This window comes from Anopheles gambiae, chromosome 2, assembly GCF_943734735.2.
Source record: "Anopheles gambiae chromosome 2, idAnoGambNW_F1_1, whole genome shotgun sequence".
Classification (NCBI taxonomy): Eukaryota; Metazoa; Arthropoda; class Insecta; order Diptera; family Culicidae; genus Anopheles; species Anopheles gambiae.
In genome coordinates, this window is record NC_064601.1 from 61,242,691 (window position 1) to 61,251,351 (window position 8,661).

Here is an 8,661-nt window from a genome sequence, read left to right on the forward strand (position 1 = left end):
TATCCCTCCTTTCCATCCTTTCAATCCTTTCCCTCCTTTCCCTCCTTTCCCTCCTTTTTCTCTTTTCCCTCCTTCCCCTCCTTTCCCTCCTTTCCCTCCTTTCCCTCCTATCCCTCCTATCCCTCCTTTCCATCCTTTCCCTCCTATCCCTCCTTTCCCTCCTTTCCCTCCTTTCCCTCCTTTCCCTCCTTTCCCTCCTTTCCCTCCTTTCCCTCCTTCCCCTCCTTTCCCTCCTTTCCCTCCTTTTCCTCCTTTCCCTCATTTCCCTCCTTTCCATCCTTTCCCTCCTTTCCCTCATTTCCCTCCTTTCCCTCCTTTCCCTCCTTTCCAACCTATCCCTCCTTTCCAACCGTTCCCTCCTTTCCCTCCTTTCCCACCTTTCTCTCCTTTCCCACCTTTCCCTCCTTTCCCTCCTTTCCCTCCTTTCCCTCCTTTCCCTCCTTTCCCTCCTTTCCCTCCTTTCCCTCCTTTCCCTCCTTTCCCTCCTTTCCCTCCTTTCCCGCCTTTCCCTCCTTTCCCTCCTTTCCCTCCTTTCCCTCCTTTCACTCCTTTCCCTCCTTTCCCTCCTTTCCCTCCTTTCCCTCCTTTCCCTACTTTCCCTCCTTTCCCTCCTTTCCCTCCTTTCCAACCTTTCCCTCCTTTCCCTCCTTTCCCTCCTTTCCCTCCGTTCCCTCCATTCCCTCATTTCCTTCCTTTCCTTCCTTTCTCGCCTTTCCATCCTTTCCCTCCTCATTCCTTTCCCTCCTTTTCATTCTTTCCGTCTGTCGCTTACGATAATTTAGCTGTTTGGTAGCTCGGAGATGCCTAATCCCGGAAACAATGTTTGAAGGTGTGTATTGTGGATCTGTTGGTTAAAACATCTGTCTTCAAATTCAACCAGTAGGTGTGTGCTCGTATCGATTCCGGCACAGCTCCTCCGTGCTTACTTGGGCTGAGAAGCGACGAAACAGTTTGAAACGGTATGGAAATATACCTGCAGTAACTTTTTCGTCCCAATTGGTGGTTCGAAATACATTTGATGGTGCGTACTTTCCCTCCTTTCCCTCCTTTCCCTCCTTTCCCTCCTGTCCCTCCTTTCCCTCCTTTCCCTCCTCTACACCATTTCCTTTATTTCCCTCCTTTCCATCCTTTCACTCCTTTCCATCCTTTCCCTCTTTTCCCTTCTTTCCCCCCTTTCCCTCCTTTCCATCCTTTCCCTCTTTTCCCTCCTTTCCCTCCTTTCCCTCCTTCCCCTCCTTTCCCTCCTTTCCCTCCTTTCCCTTCTTTCCCTCCTATCCCTCCTTTCCATCCTTTCCCTCCTTTCCCTCCTTTCCCTCCTTTCCCTCCTTTCCCTCCTTTCCCTCCTTTCCCTCCTTTCCCTCCTTTCCCTCCTTTCCCTCCTTTCCCTCCTTTCCCTCCTTTCCCTCCTTTCCCTCCTTTTCCTCCTTTCCCTCATTTCCCTCCTTTCCCACCTTTCTCTCCTTTCCCTCCTTTCCCTCTTTTCCCTCCTTTCCCTCCTTTCCCTCCTTTCCCTCCTTTCCCTCCTTTCCCTCCTTTCCCTCCTTTCCCTCCTTTCCCTCCTTTCCCTCCTTTCCCTCCTTTCCCTCCTTTCCCTCCTTTCCCTCCTTTACCTTCATTCCCTCATTTACTTCCTTTCCTTCCTTTCTCGCCTTTCCATCCTTTCCCTCCTCATTCCTTTCCCTCTTTTTCATTCTTTCCGTCTGTCGCTTACGATAATTTAGCTGTTTGGTAGCTCGGAGATGCCTTATCCCGGAAACAATGTTTGAAGGTGTGTATTGTGGATCTGTTGGTTAAAACATCTGTCTTCAAATTCAACCAGTTGGTGTGTGCTCGTATCGATTCCGGCTCAGCTCCTCCGTGCTTACTTGGGCTGAGAAGCGACGAAACAGTTTGAAACGGTATGGAAATATACCTGCAGTAACTTTTTCGTCCCAATTGGTGGTTCGAAATACATTTGATTGTGCGTAATTTCCCTCCTTTCCCTCCTTTCCCTCCTTTCCCTCCTTTCCCTCCTTTCCCTCCTTTCCCTCCGTTACACCATTTCCTTTATTTCCCTCCTTTCCCTCCTTTCCCTCCGTTCCATCCTTTCCCTCTTTTCCCTTCTTTCCCCCCTTTCCCTCCTTTCCCTCCTTTCCCTCTTTTCCCTCCTTTCCCTCCTTTCCCTCCTTCCCCTCCTTTCCCACCTTTCCCTCCTTTCCCTCCTATCCCTCCTATCCCTCCTTTCCATCCTTTCCCTCCTTTCCCTCCTTTCCCTCCTTTCCCTCCTTTCCCTCCTTTCCCTCCTTTCCCTCCTTTCCCTCCTTTCCCTCCTTTCCCTCCTTTCCCTCCTTTCCCTCCTTTCCCTCCTTTCCCTCCTTTCCCTCCTTTCCCTCCTTTCCCTCCTTTCCCTCCTTTCCCTCCTTTCCCTCCTTTTCCTCCTTTCCCTCATTTCCCTCCTTTTCATCCTTTCCCTCCTTTCCCTCATTTCCCTCCTTTCCCTCCTTTCCCTCCTTTCCAACCTATCCCTCCTTTCCAACCGTTCCCTCCTTTCCCTCCTTTCCCACCTTTCTCTCCTTTCCCTCCTTTCCCTCCTTTCCCTCCTTTCCCTCCTTTCCCTCCTTTCCCTCCTTTCCCTCCTTTCCCTCCTTTCCTTCCTTTCCCTCCTTTCCCTCCTTTCCCTCCTTTCCCTCCTTTCCCTCCTTTCCCTCCTTTCCCTCCTTTCCCTCCTTTCCCTCCTTTCCCTCCTTCCCCTCCTTTCCCTCCTTTCCCTCCTTTCCCTCCGTTCCCTCCATTCCCTCATTTCCATCCTTTCCCTCCTTTCTCGCCTTTCCATCCTTTCCCTCCTCATTCCTTTCCCTCCTTTCCCTCCTTTCCGTCTGTCGCTTACGATAATTTAGCCTTAAAAACAAAGTGTTGCTAGGTAGCAATACTTGCTGAATAGCTACGTTATGCAACGCGCCAGCGATTAAACGCGCTTAACGATTAAATGGAATTTAACGATTTATTGGAAAACATAGGCTAAGAAGAAAATGCTGATCGACGACGGTCAGCATTTTTAGAGTATAAATTCAATTGAAAAAAAAATAATGAAGGCATTATTTGCCAAGAGCCAGTTGGTGCGTTTATTATTGTGCTTTCCCTCCTTTCCCTCCTTTCCCTTTTTTCCCTCCTTTCCCTCTTTTTCATCCTTTCCCTCTTTTCCCTCCTTTCCCTCCTTTCCCTCATTTCCATCCTTTCCCTCCTTTCCCTCCTTTCCCTCCTTTTCCTTCTTTCCCTTCTTTCGCTCCTTCCCTCCTTTCACTCCTTTCCCTCCTTTCCAACCTTTCCCTCCTTTCCCACCTTTCCCTCCTTTCCCTCCTTTCCCTCCTTTCCCTCCTTTCCCTCCTTTCCCTCCTTTCCCTCCTTTCCCTCCTTTCCCTCCTTTCCCTCCTTTCCCTCCTTTCCCTCCTTTCCCTCCTTTCCCTCCTTTCCCTCCTTTCCCTCCTTTCCCTTCTTTCCCTCCTTTCCCTCCTTTCCCTCCTTTCCCTCCTTTCCCTCCTTTCCCTCCTTTCCCTCATTTCCCTCCTTTCCATCCTTTCCCTCCTTTCCCTCCTTTCCCTCCTTTCCCTCCTTTCCCTCCTTTCCCTCCTTTCCATCCTTTCCCTCCTCATTCCTTTCCCTCCTTTTCATTCTTTCCGTCTGTCGCTTACGATAATTTAGCTGTTTGGTTGCTCGGAGATGCCTAATCCCGGAAACAATGTTTGAAGGTGTGTATTGTGGATCTGTTGGTTAAAACATCTGTCTTCAAATTCAACCAGTTGGTGTGTGCTCGTATCGATTCCGGCTCAGCTCCTCCGTGCTTACTTGGGCTGAGAAGCGACGAAACAGTTTGAAACGGTATGGAAATATACCTGCAGTAACTTTTTCGTCCCAATTGGTGGTTCGAAATACATTTGATTGTGCGTACTTTCCCTCCTTTCCCTCCTTTCCCTCCTTTCCCTCCTTTCCCTCCTTTCCCTCCTTTACACCATTTCCTTTATTTCCCTCCTTTCCCTCCTTTCCCTCCTTTCCCTCCTTTTCATCCAATCCCTCCTATCCCTCCTTTCCATCCTTTCCCTCCTTTCCCTCCTTTCCCTCCTTTCCCTCCTTTTTCTCCTTTCCCTCCTTTCCCTCTTTTCCCTCCTTTCCCTCCTTTTCCTCCTTTCCCACCTTTCTCTCCTTTCCCTCCTTTCCCTCCTTTCCCTCCTTTCCCTCCTTTCCCTCCTTTCCCTCCTTTCCCTCCTTTCCCTCCTTTCCCTCCTTTCCCTCCTTTCCCTCCTTTCCATCCTTTCCATCCTTTCCCTCCTTTCCCTCCTTTCCCTCCTTTCCCTCCTTTCCCTCCTTTCCCTCCTTTCCTCCTTTCCCTCCTTTCCCTCCTTTCCCTCCTTTCGCTCCTTTCCCTCCTTTCCCTCCTTTCCCACCTTTTCCTCCTTTCCCTCATTTCCCTCCTTTCCATCCTTTCCCTCCTTTCCCTCATTTCCCTCCTTTCCCTCCTTTCCCTCCTTTCCAACCTATCCCTCCTTTCCAACCGTTCCCTCCTTTCCCTCCTTTCCCACCTTTCTCTCCTTTCCCTCCTTTCCCTCCTTTCCCTCCTTTCCCTCCTTTCCCTCCTTTCCCTCCTTTCCCTCCTTTCCCTCCTTTCCCTCCTTTCCCTCCTTTCCCTCCTCTCCCTCCTTTCCCTCCTTTCCCTCCTTTCCCTCCTTTCCCTCCTTTCCCTCCTTTCCCTCCTTTCCCTCCTTTCCCTCCTTTCCAACCTTTCCCTCCTTTCCCTCCTTTCCCTCCTTTCCCACCGTTCCCTCCATTCCCTCATTTCCTTCCTTTCCTTCCTTTCTCGCCTTTCCATCCTTTCCCTCCTTTTCATTCTTTCCGTTTGTCGCTTACGATAATTTAGCTGTTTGGTAGCTCGGAGATGCCTAATCCCGGAAACAATGTTTGAAGGTGTGTATTGTGGATCTGTTGGTTAAAACATCTGTCTTCAAATTCAACCAGTTGGTGTGTGCTCGTATCGATTCCGGCTCAGCTCCTCCGTGCTTACTTGGGCTGAGAAGCGACGAAACAGTTTGAAACGGTATGGAAATATACCTGCAGTAACTTTTTCGTCCCAATTGGTGGTTCGAAATACATTTGATTGTGCGTACTTTCCCTCCTTTCCCTCCTTTCCCTCCTTTCCCTCCTTTCCCTCCTTTCCCTCCTTTCCCTCCTTTCCCTCCTTTCCCTCCTTTCCCTCCTTTCCCTCCTTTCCCTTCTTTCCCTCTTTTACACCATTTCCTTTATTTCCCTCCTTTCCCTCCTTTCCCTCCTTTCCATCCTTTCCCTCTTTTCCCTCCTTTCCCTCCATTCCCTCCTTTCCCTCCTTCACCTCCTTTCCCTCGTTTCCCTCCCCTCCCTCCTATCCCTCCTATCCCTGCTTTCCATCCTTTCCCTCTTTTCCCTCCTTTCCCTCCTTTCCCTCCTTTCCCTCCTTTCCCTCCTTTCCCTCCTTTCCCTCCTTTCCCTCCTTTCCCTCCTTTCCCTCCTTTCCCTCCTTTTCCTCCTTTCCCTCATTTCCCTCCTTTCCCACCTTTCTCTCCTTTCCCTCCTTTCCCTCTTTTCCCTTCTTTCCCTCCTTTCCCTCCTTTCCCTCCTTTCCCTCCTTTCCCTCCTTTCCCTCCTTTCCCTCCTTTCCCTCCTTTCCCTCCTTTCCCTCCTTTCCCTCCTTTCCCTCCTTTCCCTCCTTTACCTTCATTCCCTCATTTACTTCCTTTCCTTCCTTTCTCGCCTTTCCATCCTTTCCCTCCTCATTCCTTTCCCTCTTTTTCATTCTTTCCGTCTGTCGCTTACGATAATTTAGCTGTTTGGTAGCTCGGAGATGCCTAATCCCGGAAACAATGTTTGAAGGTGTGTATTGTGGATCTGTTGGTTAAAACATCTGTCTTCAAATTCAACCAGTTGGTGTGTGCTCGTATCGATTCCGGCTCAGCTCCTCCGTGCTTACTTGGGCTGAGAAGCGACGAAACAGTTTGAAACGGTATGGAAATATACCTGCAGTAACTTTTTCGTCCCAATTGGTGGTTCGAAATACATTTGATTGTGCGTAATTTCCCTCTTTTCCCTCCTTTCCCACCTTTCCCTCCTTTCCCTCCTTTCCCTCCTTTCCCTCCTTTCCCTCCTTTACACCATTTCCTTTATTTCCCTCCTTTCCCTCCTTTCCCTCCTTTCCATCCTTTCCCTCTTTTCCCTTCTTTCCCCCCTTTCCCTCCTTTCCCTCCTTTCCCTCTTTTCCCTCCTTTCCCTCCTTTCCCTCCTTCCCCTCCTTTCCCACCTTTCCCTCCTTTCCCTCCTATCCATCCTATCCATCCTTTCCATCCTTTCCATCCTTTCCCTCTTTTCCCTCCTTTCCCTCCTTTCCCTCCTTTCCCTCCTTTCCCTCCTTTCCCTCCTTTCCCTCCTTTCCCTCCTTTCCCTCCTTTCCCTCCTTTCCCTCCTTTCCCTCCTTTCCCTCCTTTTCCTCCTTTCCCTCATTTCCCTCCTTTCCATCCTTTCCCTCCTTTCCCTCATTTCCCTCCTTTCCCTCCTTTCCCTCCTTTCCCACCTTTCTCTCCTTTCCCTCCTTTCCCTCCTTTCCCTCCTTTCCCTCCTTTCCCTCCTTTCCCTCCTTTCCCTCCTTTCCCTCCTTTCCCTCCGTTCCCTCCATTCCCTCATTTCCATCCTTTCCCTCCTTTCTCGCCTTTCCATCCTTTCCCTCCTCATTCCTTTCCCTCCTTTCCCTCCTTCCCAGCCAACAATTTCCGAAGACGCTTCGTGTAAAAAATTTTTACTTTAAGCTTTCCTTAAGTTTTTACACTAGCAGCAGCTAAAGTAAAAACTTTCAGCACGGCACAAACCGACGCACACATTCAAATGCTTGGATTGCTGGTCCTGCTCACGCATACATTTGTATTTTTCCCTCCCCTTATATTTTCGGATTGCTGGTTGTAGTAGTGACGCTTTTTCTTTTTGCTTTATGCACATTTTCGCATGCTATTTATTGGTGTTACTCTTTCCACATGCGTTTTGGCACACTCACACTCTATATACGGCAGGATGCTTCACCCCTTCCAAATGCTGCGGTTGCTTTCTATTACCCTTCCTCTCGTTCTTCCTTCTACCCTCTGCGCTAGGATATCCTCGACTGGTGCGGCGCGTGTTCAGCCGGCGCCTGTCTGGAAATGACGTCACGGACTGGTGCTGCGCATGTTTAGCCGTATCCTAGGCGTCCTTGAAGTGCGCTCTTCTACGAAAGAGCTATAATGAAATCTGTTGATGAAAATTAACCAATAATTAATCCATGTTTAAAAAAAAAAACTAAACAATATTTTGCACATAGGATTATAGAAACGCTTACCTTTATATTTTAAAACCGGACACCGTTTTCCTTCCGTCGATCGTTTTGCGGGATGTTGGCAACCGTCGATTAACATGCGCGTGCACTGTAACTTTTTAGACGACAAGCGTTAGTTGAATGTATCCATTGAAGCACACACGAGGATAAGAAACTTACCTTAGAAATTTACAAGGATAAATCATTCCATAAATGAAGAAGAAGGAACACGGCACAAGACGTAATCGAGCAAAGTGCGGGGCACAAGAAATCACACATCACTCCAGCACATCCTTCCACAGTGAAAGTTCTGGACAGACTGAGGATGCCAAACACCCGGATGAACGCGATAGCAGAAAAATCATGGGAGATCGAGAGAGATGTGTAGTCTCGGTTCAGCGGAATACGCATGCAGATGCATGCGTGTGTGTCACTCGAAGGATATCGGTTTCCCCTTCTCCCGTTTTTCGTTCATAGGCCACACGATCGGCGTTGTGCTGTCCAAAATCTAGAGAAAGAAGACATGCTCTCTCGCTTTGGCACACAGGAAAGTTTTCCAATAGCTTCGGTTTTGCTGGTTGGGTTTCCGTCTGTCGCTTACGATAATTTAGCCTTAAAAACAAGCGTAGCAATACTTGCTGAATAGCTACGTTATGCAACGCGCCAGCGATTAAACGCGCTTAACGATTAAATGGAACTTAACGATTTATTGGAAAACATAGGCTAAGAAGAAAATGCTGATCGACGACGGTCAGCATTTTTAGAGTATAAATTCAATTGAAAAAAAAATAATGAAGGCATTATTTGCCAAGAGCCAGTTGGTGCGTTTATTATTGTGCTTTCCCTCCTTTCCCTCCTTTCCCTTTTTTTCCCTCCTTTCCCTCTTTTTCATCCTTTCCCTCTTTTCCCTCCTTTCCCTCCTTTCCCTCATTTCCATCCTTTCCCTCCTTTCCCTCCTTTCCCTCCTTTTCCTTCTTTCCCTTCTTCCGCTCCTTCCCTCCTTTCACTCCTTTCCCTCCTTTCCAACCTTTCCCTCCTTTCCCACCTTTCCCTCCTTTCCATCCTTTCCCTCCTTTCCATCCTTTCCCTCTTTTCCCTCCTTTCCCTCCTTTCCCTCCTTTCCCTCCTTTCCCTCCTTTCCCTCCTTTCCCTCCTTTCCCTCCTTTCCCTCCTTTCCCTCCTTTCCCTCCTTTCCCTCCTTTCCCTCCTTTCCCTCCTTTCCCTCCTTTCCCTCCTTTCCCTCCTTTCCCTCCTTTTCCTCCTTTCCCTCATTTCCCTCCTTTCCATCCTTTCCCTCCTTTCCCTCATTTCCCTCCTTTCCCTCC

General features: G+C 49.0%; 1 long non-coding RNA gene across 1 annotated transcript; it reads right to left on the reverse strand.

Annotated features, from left to right (window-relative positions):
• Positions 1–6,966: 6,966 nt before the first annotated feature.
• LOC133391775 (uncharacterized) lies at positions 6,967–7,917 on the reverse strand. Its single transcript, XR_009765243.1, has 3 exons — positions 7,517–7,917; positions 7,361–7,451; positions 6,967–7,272 (listed from the first exon to the last, which is right to left on the reverse strand). It is a non-coding gene; the product is annotated as an uncharacterized LOC133391775 (long non-coding RNA).
• Between the last annotated feature and the right edge of the window lie 744 nt (positions 7,918–8,661).